Source organism: Falco biarmicus, chromosome 8 (genome assembly GCF_023638135.1).
Source record: "Falco biarmicus isolate bFalBia1 chromosome 8, bFalBia1.pri, whole genome shotgun sequence".
NCBI lineage: Eukaryota > Metazoa > Chordata > Aves > Falconiformes > Falconidae > Falco > Falco biarmicus.
In genome coordinates this window covers 23,273,726-23,292,254 of record NC_079295.1, presented here as the reverse complement: position 1 = coordinate 23,292,254, position 18,529 = coordinate 23,273,726, and the positions used below count along the sequence as shown (strand labels likewise).

Genomic DNA, 18,529 nt, shown 5'->3' with positions numbered 1-18,529 from the left:
ACTTTCACAAGAGGTGAATTTGCTTTGTATTACAGTTGCATATAAATGAGGATAATGTAATTTTAACGTATTAAGTTATGTGTTTCAAGGACATGTTAAATGAAAAGCAGAGGCATTTTTCCATGCATAAAATGCAAACTTCCAACAAAATAAAATGCACATGCAGACAAGATACATAACATTTGGCGTAACATCTGCATTTTGTTGCAAAAAGTCTCAATGCAAAACCACAGCCATGACACTTCTCTGTGTTAAATATTCTCATGTTTGCATGCAAAATCTAAGATAGTTTTAAGCTTGTGGTAAACTGTAGTGTGGTCAGACATCTTTTTCACTATTGTTTTGTAAAATGAAAACCAAAAGAAAAAAACACACCAAACCAAACAACAAACCACAGCTACTCTACCATTCCTACATCCAGCACTACATTACAGGAGAAAGTATCAGTTAAATCTCCCAAAATTCAGGGCTGTGAATAAAGGCAATGGACTGAAGCATTAACAAGTCAGAGGGTCTTCCCAAAAAATGAAAAAACCTGAGCATCAGAAATCTCTAGGCATCCGTCAACCTTAGAGTAAATTATCATCTTTAACAAAGTCACATAGAGAAACCCAGTGTTATACTGCAGCCAAAGTCAACCGGTCACCCAAACCACAGTTCTGAAATACCTCCACTTCATTGAGAGCTTTAGTTCTAGGGAAGGTATCTACAAACAGCAGTATCCGAAATAACAAAGCTAATGATCGCTGCATCCAAACTATTATTACACAAGAGGTTTGTGACTTCCCACTTACAGATATTATTTCCCCTGAAACAGGTCACTTCTTCAGATTACCCATACTCTGCTTTCCTTGAGAGGCCCAAACAGAATTTCTTACCTCCAGCAGCTGTAACTTCGTATCTATGTAATGTAAGCAAGCAAGGAATTAGTTATCTTTCTAAGCAAATATACGACCTACCTAAAATGTTTAAATTACTTGAACTCCTAAATGAGTCTCCTTGAGAGTAAGAAACTCAACATTAAGTAAATTTAGGAGGAGGAGTTAGGTCCCACTGCACATTATGTCAGCAAACATCGTAGTGAGTGGACAGAGGTGAACCCACCTCTATTATCTACATTGACTCCTTTAAAAAAAGGGGCATTTCAAGTTAATTCATATGATACACTAGTCTAACTAAAGCCTGGCAAGACCATTACATCAAACATAGGCTAAGTTTTCAACAACCTATTTTGTTGATAAACTTTAGTTTTTCCTTGTTATACAGTTGTACTGCTAACAGCCATGTCCTCTTATGGTCAAATATATTTTTCCAATAATCATCAAAAATTTATTGGGGTCCACAGAGTCGACTAAAATGACAATACGGCTTTTCTTGGTTTTGTTTATAAAACACACTCCTCACATTGCTAGCAGTGTACTATCACCATACTAATACCTACAGAGCTCTGTCCATAGCCCTGGAAGACAATCTACATTTGCTGATTGGTCAATTCTTATCAGTCATTAGATAACAAGACATTACACAGGAAGAGCTGGAATAGAAGCAAAATATTTCAGATTAATTACTTATTCCATAGAAAGAATTCTTGAGGGTGTATGGCTGAGCCTCTGCATTGGCCTGAGGGAACCCCCATGTCTGACAGAACTGCTGTCAGTAGTTACTAGGATACACCAAGATGAACCTCTGGATTTTTGAAGGCAACTCACTGGATTTTGTGAAATTCAGCAGGTTTTTTAGGAAGAAGGATAATTCTTGGAATCAGTCACAGCTACAAAATACAAAAAACATTTACTGAAAAAAATAATGTGCCAAGCTTTTGACAGAAAGATTATACCACCCAACAATGACTTCAGATTCAGTTTTCTCTCAGAAAAACAAATAGAGAATCCTCCCTTTAAAGATATTTTCACTGCAAGTTAAAGGATTTAGGGCTAGGAGGAAGGAAAGAAATTGAGAGTTTCTTTTACCTTTGTATAGCTAGGTGCCAGAATGTTCACAGTGAATCCACTGTTGATCTATTAAAATATACCCTCGATGTTCATTTAACTATCGAAACTGCCTCAGCAGCAAATCACAACTGCTCCACAATTTGTTCAAACCTCATAATTTAGTATTAATGAATTATTAATTCAGTATTAAATAAATTACATGTACACAATATTACAAAGTTCATAAGCACTGCACACAGCAAAGAAACTGCACACATCCACGTACATGGGATTTTTCATTAATTTGGCTCCTACAAGCATGAAATCAGTCATCTGTTGAGCCACGTAGATCACAATGCTCCATGTAAATAATTCTAAGTTTGTACATGCTACTCAGACATTGCAGAAATATTCCAAATGTTTTATTTCAACTTAGGCAAGTGTAGCACTTGCTGTAAGTTTTTTAGACTTTAGACTGTTACATGGTTCAGTTTTGTTATGATCGTTGCAATAACTACTGTAAAACTGATTTAAAAATAAAATTATCTTGAATGACTTACCTCTATCAGATTAAAGTCAATGTAAAAAAAAAGTCAGTCCCTCTGACTGACTGTACCAACACCATCTTTACATCAATGAAACTTTCATTAAAGCAGAAAGTATTATTGTGAATTATGATCAATTTCATGAAAGTTAGAAGAAAATAATTGTATTTGGCTTTTCCAGACAAGGAACATGTATGCCATGTCTGAAGTAGAGATTTAGTTTATTTCAACTGCAGCTAGAGGAAAAAAAAAAAAAAAGTCAATTTCTGGGGTTTTTTTGGTATTGTATTTATAACCAGTTATGTAAAATAAAATTACAGAAATCAGGGGGAAAAAATAGTTTGGGAGGCGCCTTTGGAAGTCAGATAGTCCAAACTCCAGCTCAAAACGAGGCTAAAGTTACTTACATCACCTACACTAGAAACTCAGTAAGTTCAAGGGGTCTGTTTCAGGTTGCTTCCCCATGCTCCTCCACTGGGTCTTTCCAGGCTCTCTCAAGGTGCCCTAGTGAATTCACCCACCACACTCTAACCTACTCCTCATACAAGCCCAGGCTTCTTTTACCAGCTCTTTATTAGCCCTCTGCATCATCTGCCCCTTCAGCCTTCTGGCTTGTGTTCTACCAGGTGGAGCTCTGGAATATTTGCTGCAGGTTTGTGCTGGTCTGTTATCAAACCCTCCTTTCTATTTTTCTGCTTAAGTATGAGCCATCACTAACACAAGTCACCACTGCAAAGCAACAGCAATAAATAATGTCAAACCAACTCAGCACACAAGAAACCGCAGCTGGAAGCTTCCCTCCTGAAAAGCAAAAACGAATTAAGAACTGAAAGAGAATGACTTCTTTAAGCTACCTCAAATCAAGGTTTAAAAAACAGAAAACTTTTTATATTAGGAAAGTATCTTGAATAATAATAATTAAAAACAAAACAACAGAGAAAATGTAACAAAACCTAACAAGATACAAGTTAATAATATACTGTAGAACCCAAACCTATGTTTCACTGGATTTGAAACAGTAAAAAATAACATTCTCAAATTCTTAAAATGTACACGGACCCTGGTTTTTATCAATCTGAAAGCTCAAAACATTATTGCTTCCTTTAGGCCACAGCTGCAAAGCAAATGTCTGCCTATAATACAAAATACATTCTTCCATTAACTGAAAACTACTACAATCCTGAAGCAACCTTTAAGTTTATTTGCTGTTATAGATAACATTATTATGGCATAATAAATGCAATGGGATTTTTTTTAGGTGTTTCTAATTATTATTTTAAAAATCAGTAGTTTTGTTGCACTTGGATTTTCCATGTAGTAAATGAGTTCTGTAAAATCGTCAGAGAGCATAACTGAACAGACACAAAATTTGAAAGATTTTAGAATGCAAATGTGCTTTGTTAGTGCTTTGTCATGAGCTTTATAGCTTGCAAACACCAATTGCATCAGGTTTTCTCCCACAAACACTGGAAAAGAATAAGGTATTTTTTTTCTTTTTGCAAATGAGAATACAGAAAAGCAACTACCTCCCCCCACCCCCAAGTAAATATACAGAAGGTGAAAACTGGCTACTGAATGTAAAAGACATAAAGCAAGGAGTACAGCCAGACCTCTTTCAATTCCTCATTCTGGCCAGACAGGCTCCCTATGCCTCATTTAATGGGCTCATTAGTGTAATCTGAGTCTACTTTTTGTGCCTGTCTAATTTCTTAGTGAGGCTCAGCTGCTGTTCTGCAAATGGATGCAGGCTGGGGGTGATCAGTAAAACCTGGCTCTGGTTAGAGTGATACAGAAGCAAAATTTCCAAATCCATTCAATGTCTTTGTGGAAACACCCTGAAAATGGAAAATTGCATCAGCATCCATCATTGCAGAGATATATGGCAGGAAGTTCTTGAAAAGGTTCACCTGTCAGATGCAAAAAGGATTTAGCACCTCCAGTATATTATCGAATTTTTATACATATCAGAAAAAAACTGTTTACTCATGGCATCCATTAAAAAGCCACAGAAGCAGAATAAGCCTTTAAAATTGAGAGTTCAATACCAATTAATCCTTTCAGTTCAACAGTCTAAAATGCAGTGCTGTGCTGCTACAAGAAATACTGAGGCTGTCAACCACATCGGCAAAGTTCACTATATACTTCCCAGTGAACATGAGAGCATGAGAAGGAATGAGAAAATATGCTAAAATACTTACAAACCATGACGGGAAGTCACAGGAGATAAAGACCAAAGCAGACATGTAAGAGAAACAATTTTCATGACGAAGTCTTGCTAACCTACTTCCAGCTAAAACTTCTGTCCACAGTAACAAGACATTTTGGAGTGACACTAACGCCACTGTTCATACTGCATCCCATCCCTACACAGAAAACTTGACTTTCTAAATATTTGAATCTGCACTAAAAAAGAACAACCGAACATAGCCTACTTCAACAGTTCCATATTCAGTTCTTCAGAGAGGAGTGCCTTAATAGCTGTGATCCCTAAGTAAAGCCCGAATGCAGGAGCTGGATGGATTGCTATCGAAGATGCCTATTTTCCCTACATCCCTCCTGGAGGCACCTGAGTTAGGGGAACAGAACAGTGATTGCCACCAAAACCTGCAGAATCTGGACAACATGGGATCTTAGAAAACCTCCCTTATCTGGCAATCTCAATTACCCTTTTTCTTTCCCTTCACCCACTAAGGTAGTATAAAGTCCGTTTATATAAAGTGCACCCCTAAATAAACAGGCATGAGTAGATGTATGGTTCTATGTATTTATGAAACAAGGAAATACAAGTATTATTCATTTCCTAAGCTTGTAAAGCAGTTCATACCAAAACCGCCCAATAGTAAGAGCATTAGACAAACACAGATGTGCCTGCTAATCTGTTAATAAAAAGATCTTGTTTTGGCCACAGTTAAAAATTTTTAATTCACATTTAAGCCTTAACACAACCTAGGCTTTAAAGTTTCTGAGATTTTTGTGACAATGGTAAAAGAACATTATCATAGAATCATTTAAGCTGGAAAAAGACCTCTAAGATATCAAGTCCAACCATTAACCCAAGACTGCCAAGTCCATCACTAAACCATGTCCCTAAGTACCACACCTACATTTTTTTTCAGTGCCTCCAGGGATGGTGATTCCACCATCTCCCTAGGAAGCCTGTTCCAATGCTTGACCATCCTTTCAGCAAAGAAATTTTTCCTAATATCCAAGCTAAACCTCCCCTGGCACAACTTGAGGCTGTTTCCTCTTGTCCTGTCACTTGTTACCTGGGAGAAGAGACTGACCCGCACCCTGCCTACAACCCCCTTTCAGGCAGATGCAGAGCAATAAGATCCCCCCTGAGCTTTCTCCTCTCCAGGCTAAACAGCCCCAGTTCCCTTCAGCTGCTCCTCACAAGACACGTGCTCCAGACCCTTCACCAGCTCCGCTGCCCTTCTCTGGACACGCTCCAGCAGCTCAGCGTCCCTCTTGTAGCGAGGGGCCCAAAACTGAACATGGGAATTGAGGTGCAGCCTCACCAGTGCCAAGTACAAGGGGACAATCACTTCCTTTGCCCCGCTGGCCACACTGTTTCTGATACAAGCCAGGATGCTCTTGGCCTTCTTGGCCACCTGGGCACACTGCTGGCTCATGTTCAGCCAGCTGTCAACCAGCACCCCCAGGTCCCTTTCCACCAGGCAGCTTTCCAGCCGCTCTTCCCCAAGCCCAAACTGCTGCGTGGGGTTGTTGTGACCCAAGTGCAGGAGACATTTAGACCTAAGTGAGGTATTTAGATAGTTCATTCCAAGATAAAATTGGCAGCTAGATTTTTGTCCAGAAACTGCCACCTGGCCTCAGTTATAAATTAGTAAGTAATCAATTATGTAATTTCTTAAATAGAAAATGAAAGTGCTTCCATAGTTTAACAAGAAAACAGATATTCACAGATATATAGGAACATTAATTGACATACAAGAAGCAGGAATCTGCAACAGACCAAGCCTGGAAACTAATTACCAACTCTGAATTAGCAGGTTATTAAGCCAAGTAACTTTTTTAAAAGCCTAAAATATAGGACAAAATGGAATACATGGAATAACTATTTGTAATATTGTAACAGGATTTTTTTAGTTCTAATTTAAATTAGTATTTTGAATCAAAATCTATGGAACACAGCCTTGGACTTTACTAAAAATTTGTATCAAGCTGGAACAGTTGATTAACCTCAGATTTAGATTATTTCTTCTTCTTTCTAAAGTATTTTACTATTATCGATGGCATAAATATTAAAAAAAAATCACAGTTACATTCAACTGCAGTTTTACTGTCAAAAAGCAGTAGGATCTGCAAACAAAAATATAGTAAGTATAAAGGAATGAATCCTGTAATCTGCATATTATGTCCTAACCAATTCAATTAATACAGCACAGAAAAATTAAAGATTCACTTGCATTTGTGTACATTTCTATGAGTTTACAAAAAATGCTACTTTTAAAACTAAAGATGCTAATGTAAGAATTGTGCCTTCTCTTTGACACTGTAGCTATGGAATATCCACAGGAAAGCCCATTAAGCAAAGGTGCCAGGAGGGAACAGAGAAATCAAAATGTGTTAGAGAGTCAAAGAAATGTCTCCAACTGAAGCAGAAAATATATGTATGTTAGCTAAACAGCAACACAGGAACATGCAGAACCTCGTAACAGATTAAAAACAGAGCAGTTAAAGTGGACAAAATGGACTGAGAGGAAGCACTGATAACTTTTTTCCTCATGCCAAATTTATTGCAAAAAAAAAAAGAAAAACCAGGCACCCCCATCATCACTGTTTTTAACCCAAATGTTAACAAAACTATTTCCACTATTATGCCAGTGGCTGAAGGAAAGAGATAGGAAGCATTTCCTTTGGTTTTCCTACACTTTCCAACAGTGGAACCTAGTTCACTACAGAATTCCTTTCTACCACAAGTAAAATACAAAGGGGAAAAAAAGATGTTGAAAGAAACTTGGAAAACAGGTTGCTTGCATTTGAAGGACTAGAAAATGTCATGGTGAGACGAGGATGATAACCACACGTGTCTCTCACAATCAAATAAACCCTGCATTTGTTACACTCCATCTGTTTTGCTCAGTTTTGTTCCGGGATGTAATTCCTTTGAAAAGAAAATTTTTCCCTATGACCACTGAGTTTCTTCTGTAAACAATATTAATTCTCTTAGTCTTTATCAGTCATTTTCAGACATTCATGTGATGGTAAGCCATCAGAACAACAATGGAACTTCAAGGAAGCTTTGGCAGTAGCTTTCTCTGGGGCTTGAATCCAAAAGCTTTTATATGTTGTGAAGTATTTGTCCTCCCTCATCCCTTTTTCTTCCTGGCTTTCTATTTTACTTGGCTTTATATTGTGAGGCAGCTCTGATTAAAATTTATCTGACAGTAAATCCAGTTGGCAAGAATACAACAAGACACCTTTCTCAACTTGCACAAAACCATACAAACCCCACATCACTGAAGACTCTAGAGGACAGCTGGAAACCCATCTCTCGTGTTTTCATATACTTTTCTTATTCACGTGCTTTTGAAAAATTACTCCTATTCTCGACTGTGTAAACAAGAATTATAGACAAAAAAACATTAACTGGATTAGATTAAGTTATTCTTAAACAAAACCCCAAAGTTTAATGCTACCCTTGCACCTGCAGGAGAAACTATGAACAAATAAACAGCTATGCAGTATCCTCTAAAAGAAAACAAAATCTGCTGAATGAAAAAAGAAATGCAGATCTGAAATAGTAATTCAATTTTATCATTATTTTCTTTCCATTGAAAATGTTTTGTCCTTCACATTTAAATTTATTTTCAAAATCAAGGTTGCGCAGGCTAATACTGATTGCCAGCTGATACATGAATAAGAGGCGACAGTAAAACACTATACCACATTGGTTTGTTGAAAAATATTTAAATATTGATAGTTACTAATGAAGCATTACTATTGATAATATTAGAATCAAACCAAGGAAGCACATTCTGGAACCAATTTATCTGAATCAGAGTCCAGTTTAAAGGATGTTACTGCTATGTGCAATGAGAAACAACTTTCAGCAATTCAGTAGAACAGATCCTTGAAGATCAGTGTGAAAATGATCAGCTTCTATGAGCTATTTAATTATAATCTGCAGACAAAGATAAATGTTCTGGTGCAGTCCACTCTTGTGGTCATTGACAACATATAAAGAATTACAAAGAATATTTTTTTTCACCTCATACTAGTATGACAAATATCCATATTTTCCTAAACATGCTCAAAAATTCAATGATTAAGACTAAGGGGACTACATTGATAGTTTTACTGAATGAGCTTTTGATAAACTGTGAAATATTAAAAATGTTTGCAATCATTGTATGAGCTTCATGACTACATTAACAAAAAATAATTATCTGCCAAGGTCACGCTGTATTATCAGGGTGTGCCACTTGGTAAACGAAAAAAAACATAGACATGTGCCTGCCAATAATACCTATTCGTAAATCAGAGACCCATCTACTGGCTTGGAATTGCCAGTTTCCCCTGCCTTGAACCCAGTGACTCCCAACCCTTCTGAAAGCCCACCTGGGCACGTGGCGTGGCTCAACAAGTCAGGCTGGATGGGGTTTGAGCAACCTGATCCAGTGAAAGATGCCCCTGCCTGAATGATGTCCCTGTCTCCAATACAGAGAGGTAAATAGCCTTTTGATCATTACAGGCCCCACCTCACACATGTAAAAGCACTTCACAGAGTCCCACTTTTATTAATACAGCATGATAAGCACAGTTTGCTGTGCCAAACTGATTTCCCTGATAGTTACCGGTGTTTATTCGTTATCAAATCTAGAACCGTTAGGAATACTTCCAGAAATAATACCTGTTAATAATTTACTTTGCAGCACAAAGCAGCAGATGAATATGGGCGACCTAGAAGCAGATCTCTGAAAATATACCTACAGCAACTAAAAGTACCCTTAAGCACACAGGGGACAGACATTCCACCAATTCTTCCAACTCAGATTGGCAACTGAAAAAGAAGGCTGTATCACAACATGCCTTAAAAACCTGATGATTTAGAGGAGCGTAAAGTGATATTACAGGTAAAGAAGCACTGGTAAGGTAACAGGTAGCCCATTCCATGATTATCAAATTCATTCATCATATAATTTCATTGTTTTAAGGGAGGTTCTGGAATCGCCCTAAAGCAAATATGCAACTGAATTGAAAGGGTCTCACTATAAAATCTGGAGAAAATGTGGAGTAAAACAAGCACTTTGAAGGCTTTTTTGGTGGCATTCCAAGGAATGAGAAAGGCTTGAGAGGCCGTATCTCCTCCCCAACCTCTACATCAAAGCTGAGAGTGCTGAGGGTAAACTGCGTATAAACAAAAGCTCTTGGGTGGATTCAAACATGAAATTTAAAGGAAACTATTAGAAATCATCATAATATGCTTTGCTGATGTGAAATACCCTTAAAATAAAATCCTTTTATTATAAACAGCTTTTACAAACTCGTGAAGATTTCAAACATACACTTCAAAAGTTTCAGCAACACAGTATCATGCATCTTGACATCAAAGTATTGTATTATAGGCTAAAGCTTCCCGTATTGACTACCACTGCTGAATTCATATGGAAGCTTATAACTCTTGTGTGTGGAAGACAATAATGGTGTCAATTTCAGCACAAAAAGTGCCAAAACTCAACCCCACATTTCCCTGCTGCCCTCGTGGATTGAAGTAATTTTTTTAGATGGCCATGTTAAAAAAACCCAACCAAATAAAAAAAAAAACAACAAAGTGTAGTTTGGCACATGGACTAATCTGTTGTTCCTTGATGTAGGCACATGAGTTTTCTTCATACACATGCAGTACTCTATAGATTCCTAGAAACAAGGGAGTCTTTGCCCCAAAGTGCTACGTCGCTGCAGAAAGCAGTGATTGTCTTGCACAAGCACAATATAATTAGATCAGAGTTGTAAGACATTCACAGAAAAGATTTATTAAAAAAGCCCTATATAAAGTGCAGCAGTTGGTTTTAAAAAGTAATTTCCCCTTTTTTATTTAATTCACCACCATTTTCTTTTTCAGGCAAAAAGAAAACATGTTTCAGACCATACCACCAGAGCCACTGTACTTTATCATCACTGTGGAATGACACTCAGCTTCAAAATGTTCTGTTCCTTCCTCCCACTCATACAGTAGGAATAAATAATTTAATCAAGTATTCATCAGGAGAAGGGAATAGCCTATTAGTCTATGCCTGCATTCCTTCCCCCTCACTTCCTTGCATCTCCTAGAACTCCAGATGAGGTGGGAGTGTATGCCTTTCATTTTATTTGTGTATTTTATAGCTTAGCAGAAAAAACAGCTCTATGAGCTTAAGAAAAAAAACCAAACGCAACTCATGAGAATCTTCCATTTCACGCAAAACTTTCTAAGAGTAAAGAACGGATACAAACATCATAATACCATTTTTGGGAAAGAATGAGAAAATTCACACTGCATAAAAAACCCCTAGAAGAATGGTACTAAACCAATACCACTTTTGGAAAATCAGTTACCAGTGGCTTCTTCAATCCCCCACATTAAACACCCACCTCCTTCTAAAAGATACCTATGAACACAAATCCCCACAATGCAAAACCATGAAAAACACGGTTTGCTGGTAAGCACATTTACATTTCTTAAATTACTTACAAAGCACCAAGCTACTATCTTTTGACACATTCATCCAAAGATGGGAGGAACATTGCCTTCAACCTGACTGACCAGGGGCAGATTCTAAACAGAAGAATTTAAAGACCATCCTTATTTATTATTTCCATTTGAGCTGGACTAGAATCCTTGAAAAGAACAATTGGAGTAGCAAGTACTGTCCTTTTCAGACACCAGTGTCCCACTTCTAGAGTTTTAACGTAAATGTTTTAACAATATAAAAGCTTGAGAAAAAGAAAAAGACACCAGTGCTACCCTCAAACATACAATACACCTATTTGGCCCTAGAAATTATGGCATTTGCTTCAAAGAATGGGAGTTGATGTTCTGAGGCTTAAAAATGCTTGATGCTATTGGCCTTCTGGTTTATCTGCCTCTGTGATTCAGCTGCCACACTGTCAACTATTTCTCTAAAAAAAAAGTCGTCACTCCCTCAAGAACTAGAAATTCAATTATCTACTTTTTTCTTACAGTGAAAGCTAATGGTATGGAGGCTGTGGAAAAAAAAAATTTCCAAAAAAAATCCCATCAAAACAAACAACAAACCCATAAAAAAACCCAAATCACAAAAAACCACACCCCTGAAACACAAAGCCTAAAAAACACTTTACAGTCTAAGAACCTGACATTCATTTCTAGAGCAGAGTGGCTTTGGTTTCAGTACAGAACACCCTACTCTTTATCTATGTCCCTCAGCACAATTATAATTGTTCAGCATATCCATGCAGTACTATTTAATTTTAATTTCCTATGATTTGTCAACTTAGAGCTGTCAAATAGGTTTTTTTAGATTAACAGAAACACTCTCTCACCCTCTGCATGCCTTGAAATAATTAGGTAATTGTTTGAATCTTGTGTGCCACTGGTCCATTTGGCCCTGTGTCCAACTCAAAAGAAATCCACAAAAATCAAGTCTAGCATTTTGCAGCAGGACGTGTATAATTTACTGAAATACAGGAAAATTTTTGAATCCACAAAAAAAATGTGGAAACCCACAAAGCTATGATAATTTCTGTACTCTCTTTTCACAACAGATAAAACTTCACAGAAAGCAAAAGTATGAAGACTTTGTTGGGAACTGAATCAACTTTCTACAGGAGAAAGCAAGAGACACCCTTAGTTTCGTAGTGCCTCACCAGTCTATTTCAGGCCTTTAAGCTTCTCTAAATTATTATCTCAGATATATTGGTATACGCATTTTATGAGAAAAGTATGTGTCTTATTCCTAAATAGAAAACCACTGTGATTATTTAGAAACAAAATAAATGCAGATAATTTTTCTTATAAGTGTTGATCATCACAAATCCAATCTGTTTACTTAGTGCAGCAAAGCCTCTGGAAGTCATTATTTTACGTCTTTTCGTCATCCATGAAGTAGTACATCATCACTGCCTGGAAGGAAAGAGCTCTGCGTGAATTCAGTGAAAGGACAAAGATGCAACAAGATGAAAATAAAATATGCCTCTAAGGGTTGGGAGACGGAAGGAGAGTGAAGGAAAGAAAGACGAAATAAGTGATCATGGTTATTTGCTACTCCAGACAAATGGACTCTTCTTTGATTCAATTTATTAAATCTAATTAACAAAATATTCTTTCTTAAGCCACAGAAACGGTTACAAAATATCATTAAATATCCTCTCTGAAACATCATTAAGTATTAACCACAAGTACCTACAACCTGAAAGCTTTAAATCACGTCTTCTCTGTGACTTCTTCATCTTACAAAAGAGAACTGAAAATTGATATATGACTTGAAGGCCATACCATAGATTCACGCCTTTAAGATTACAAAGGTAAATAAGTGTAACAATTCTTGTTGTTCTTACTTACTCATATATTCTTTATAAGTCCTCCAAGGTGTCACTCTAATTCTGAAATACCTTTTCCCACCTAAAACTGAGCATCATGTTATTAATGAAGTGAGTAACCTGAGAGTAAGTTGAAATCTCTTTTTACAAAAAGAGCTGTATACTCTTTTTAACATGGGAAAACATAGTAAATCCTTCTTAAAAATACATCAGTTTGCTTGCAAATAGGAAAATAATCTTTTGAGAATTAGTATCTATTGTTGAATACAAATATGAAGTTAATAAATTTTTCTTATTAAATGTGGTGTAAACTATAGAGCTTAAAATTACCTAATACAATGGTCCACTATGTCGTGTAGTTACACCCTTTGAAATCTCATGCACAGGGTACAGAAGAAATCAGACTGTGTTAAGAATTTTGAATCCAACAGTGACAGGACTGACTGCAGGCAGAGGTCAAACAAGCTACTATCTTACACCCTCTAAAACAGACTGTGAGATCAACAGAAGCTCAGCACAACCCATCACCACCACTGTCCTACACAAACGCTGGAGTCCAAGGCCCCAGACAGAAATACTGTAACAGAAAAGGAATTATATTTTTACTAGGATAGAAGAAAAAAATAGATTACACCATGAAAATCTGTGTGTCCTACCCAGTAAGTGGCTCTATTCCTGGATGAGATCCCTCTGACTGTCCTGAACATGAGGTCTCTATTTTAAATAAAGATCTTTCAAATTTTGATGGATTAGTGAGGAAGGCAGTCACCTTCATGGCACCCTTAACATAAGATGACTCCAAACATGAAGTTCCTTTATCCCCACTGCTCTTTCTTTAGACATGTTTACCTAAGCAGTGCCTCCACGTACTATTTACCTCAGTAAGTGTGAATGCTTTTAGAGCCCCACTCTCTCCTTCCTTGCCTCAGCTGGCCTGTATGTATCCAAGAACAACCCACACTGTAAGTACTCTATCCAGTAATTTCAGGTCCTGAATAATGACCCTTCCCTTCCCCCACCAACTATCTAGTTGGGTGAAGAAAAAAAAATTACAACACCCAGTGCACCAGACAAATAAATCCAGTAAAACTTGTAGCAGCTCATAAGTTTTTTCAACAAAAGGCTGCAGAGTATAAATATATTGTACCTACACGATATATTGTAACTGTGTTCCTCTGTCTCTAACTGTATGGATTAACCTGGTTATACACGTTAAAAACTCTGACGGTACTGCATATCTTGCAGTCACAAATATGTCACAAAAATGCATCTCAAAGAGGCTTGCTGGAGCATCGCTGTTGTTTTCCCTTACTTAACTTGTTGAATTCCAGGCAAGATAATTTCATGATGTGACTTTGAAACAAAGAGTCCAATCTTGACAGAGAACTTGACTGAACTTCTATGGAAATAACTGTATTAAACTTACCAGCACAAATATGAAAATATATTCAAGTTTCTGTAGTGGTTCCCCTCCCACATGCAACTAATGCATGCAATATCGTTTAATTTTGCTTTTAAACTTCTGCTTTGCTACTCAGTTTCTACAGTGGATTTCTTCCAAGACTTCAAGAAAATTATTTAAATGGAACTTATTACATCATACAGGAAAATGCAACCTCTATTTAGAAATGTGAGAAAGGGTTTCTCTCCTATCTGGAAATCAACTAGTTAACAGTGACATAAAACCTTAACAAGAGGAACAAGACATTAATGGGAAATCTCCCCTGGTAACAGACCAATGTGCTTTGAACACAAGTGCTTCAACCAGCACAACCACTCAACATTGAGAATGATTCAACTCTCCCTAAGGAGCCTGACATCTGTGATTATTACTGATAAATACATCCTTGTCCTGGGCTGAGCTTACAATTTATTTCAACAGGAGGTAAAAGTCTTTTTGAAGATTAAATTATACCAGTTTTCTCTCCATGTGTTCTGGACTGTATGCACATACACAGTCCCAGAGGACATGCTGCAGGAGGCGTCTAACTCAGTGTCCCTATACAAAAATTAAATGAGGACATACGTACTTGAAGGATTAGATACAGGGACAACAGTATGTTTCCTTGGACTGGAGTAAGATGGAATGTCCTCTACATACTATCACTGCTTGTTAGTAATGAGCATGTATTAACAATAAATTAGATGTGCTTATATGAAGCAAAACAAAAAGTATTTATCTTTTCAGCATTACCTCAAAGCTTTGTCTTTGCCTCAAACAAGGTAAGTGAGTTTTAAAATAAATACTGAAGGCAAAACCTATCCATATCAATATCGTACTGCTGGTAATAAAAGCTTAGATTAACAAAATATATTTAAAAGCCTGGGAATTGGTTCATGTCTCACACTATTTACCTGCACTTTGCGTTTCTTTTAATGTGTGTAATTTTAGCAATAAACAATCTGTTCCACTCATTTCCATTTCTCTCCATTGAACTTCAGCTGCAAACACTGAATAGCGTTTTAAATATGCAAGGGCAATGTCTGATTTTTTGTCTCTTAGGAACAACAGAAAAGTATCTATCAATGTCTAAGATTTTCACACATCTTGTATTTTCATCAGATCTGCATTGGTGTAAATGTCTATGTACACCTTTAGAAGACCATTTAAAAAACACAGCATTTTTAAAAAAAATGTAAGAAAACAAAAACCCCAAGAGCCTAGATGAAACTAACTTCTTGAAACCCTAACACTTCCAGGTGACAGGGATGGAGTGTGGGTGAAGATGACATTAAACCCCTTGGACTGGCTGATGGCCAGCCTGGCCCTTGGCAAACTTGCCGCACCCTGTGCACACCTCTGGCCACCCCAAGCCTCGGTGTGTGATGCACACAGCGGAGCAATGCCTTCCCACCCTGACACACCCTTTTCCAGCAGCACCATCCAAGGAGCTGTTGTGTTTCTCACAGAGCCAACATACAGAATGGCTTTGGCAAACAGCAGGAACGACGCAGCAAATGATCAGATTTTAATAAAAAAGTGATTTTCAATCCAGTTAGAAGCCAGAAGATGTTTCCTGAGACACACACTATTGACATGAAAATGGCAGTGCCAGAACTGCTTTTCATTCCATGTGAAAATTCACACCTTAATGGTGCTGTGGCGCTACTCATCAAATGGTAAACATGTCATTTCAAAAATTCATCTTACAAAATACTAAGTTTGTAGGTTGTTTTTCTGTTGCTAACTCTGCATATAATTGCATATATTAGCTCTTCAATAAGTTCAACCAAAGGGAAAAAAAAATAAATCAAAATTTCCCTACCACTAGTTAATTTTGCTTTTCACATTCCACTCAAACTAGTAGTCTTTTTAATATATTTCAGAAACAAAGCAATACTTTGGTAATAAAGAAACATAGATTGGATTTCTCAAGTTAAACTGCAAAACCTGAATTTACATAAGTAGGGGAAAAGCACACTAAAATTAAATTTCTTGATGAAAGACTTCCCACTGCATGACTTTTCATAAATCGACCATGTACGTTTGTATAAGGGTTGCTCCCCTCCACTTTCCTACCAAGATTTCCACTGCTGTGCAAAGCACGAAGCACACTTTTCTGAATTACTGCTCTTGGAGTAAAAGTCACAACAAACCAAGTTAGATAAACAAAGTAACTTTACCCAGAGTACAAGATGTGATGCAAGAAGTTTAGAGTTAAGGTAATAAGGTGCATAAAACAACTAACGTGTTGGGTCTTTATTTTCTACACAGATATCCAGCAGATGAGGCTGCCCAAGCTGAGAACATGCTGCTCTTCCCAGCTTTTCCTGTTGCTCCCTCCCTCCCCTCTCTGTGCTTCTACTATTTTTCCACAGATGTGGTCACCAGCGCTTAGCAACCAAGGGGACATGATGGCACAGAGAAAAATCCTCCATCTAGAGCTCACCCTGCTCCACCTCTGTGGCTGCAAACTATCACGGCAAATTAGGAAGAACGTGTTTTCTTTGTTGCCTCAGAGACACCAGATGGGACCTCAGAGGCAGCTTGGTGTGAGCTGGATTTTCTTGCCTGGGTGGATGTACGGGGAAGAATTTAACAAGCAGGAGACTAAGAGAACCGGAGTCTTGCTGGTAAAACGGCTCCCAGATGCTAATGCCCATGAGGGGAAAGAGGGAAAGAGGGAAAGAGGGAAAGAGGGAAAGAGGGAAAGAGGGAAAGAGGGAAAGAGGGAAAGAGGGAAAGAGGGAAAGAGGGAAAGAGGGAAAGAGGGAAAGAGGGAAAGAGGGAGCCAGGTACCAGGGTGATGGGAAAGAGAAAAGTGATAGAAAAACAAGGGAACACTACCTACTGCTGCTCAGCGCTCCAGCCGTCCTGCCGGGCGGGGAGGCAGCAGAGGGCCTCGCCACCGGCAGCTAAGAGCAAAGTCCGCGCAAAACCCCGCGCACACGACGGAGGAAAGCGAATACTCACTTCACCCATGCCACAGGTAGGTGCTGCCTCCGCGCTGCAGGGCGGCCGCCGCCTCCCAGCCGCTGGGGCCGTCACCGCCCCGCCGCAGCCACCGCCCCCGTCAGCCTCGCCCGGCCCCGCCAGCGAAGCGGCCGCGCCCGCCGCAGCAGCAGCAGCGCCCCCTGGCGGAGGCCGCGGGCCGGGCGGGGCCGCAGGGCGCGGCGGCGGCCGGGGCGCGGCGGGGCGGGGCGGGCCGGGCTGCTCGGCCGCGGGTCGGGAGCGGAGGCGGCGCGCAGGGGGCGCCGCGGGGGGGGGGGGCGCCGGGCGGTGCGGCTGCTGGGGGGCGGCCGGTAAAAACGTCCCGGCTGGACAGCTTCCCTCCTTCGGGCTGCCAGCCCGCTGCCGCCGGGCCGTGGCCGCTCCTGGCTGTCCCGCGGGGGCCCGACGGCTGTGGGGCGCTGCGGGCCGGGGCGACGGCGAGGGGCGCGGGGAGCCTGGGCGGGGGGCGCCGCTCCCCGCAGGCAGCTCCCCGCCAGCTCCCGCTGCGCTGGCGGGCGGCTTGCGGGCGTAGGACGCGGCTCTTCCCCGCTCGTCCGTGGGTCGTTTCCCGCAAACGCCAAGGCAGAGTGGTCCTTCACAGCCGCCCACTTCTGCTGTTCTTCGTTCACGTTCAGTGCTAAATGGGTTTCCGAGTGGAAGTCATTCCTTGGTGTCTTTGAGCTGTCGCCAAAGGCAGTGACATTATGCATTTGCCTAATGTGCTTTTGAAAATATGTATGTGCGTTTTTTCTACCGATGGCTAATTGTAATACCTTTTGAAGATCCCTTGGAAAGCTTGGAAAGCAAGCAATGAAAAATAAGCTAGTCTGCAGCTCAGTGCAAGGGGCTTTATGTGTTATTTTACTGAAGGAGGTGCCTCAGATTTGTTAGATCTTGCTTGGACAAGAAAAACATCTTCCGTGCTTCTGAGTGGGGACAAAAGAAATTCTGCACGGATTTTCGGTGCGAACAGGCACCCCAAGAGCACTAGGCACTAGAGCAGTAGAGTTTCTTTTTTTACAATGTGTACCTAAACCTGTTATGGGTAGCTAGCCGCAACAAAACCACAGCTATGTGTAAGTTAAAATGCTTCGCCC

The 18,529-nt window shown here is 39.4% G+C and overlaps 1 protein-coding gene across 1 annotated transcript in view; it reads right to left on the bottom strand.

The window, feature by feature from the left end:
* Positions 1-17,514, bottom strand: part of LOC130154261 (sodium channel protein type 2 subunit alpha-like) — a 76,103-nt gene extending 58,589 nt beyond the window's left edge. The window contains exon 1 of the mRNA XM_056350186.1: positions 17,415-17,514. The gene's annotated coding sequence lies outside the window, so the exon portion shown is untranslated. The remainder of the gene's footprint in view (positions 1-17,414) is intronic.
* Positions 17,515-18,529: the final 1,015 nt, after the last annotated feature.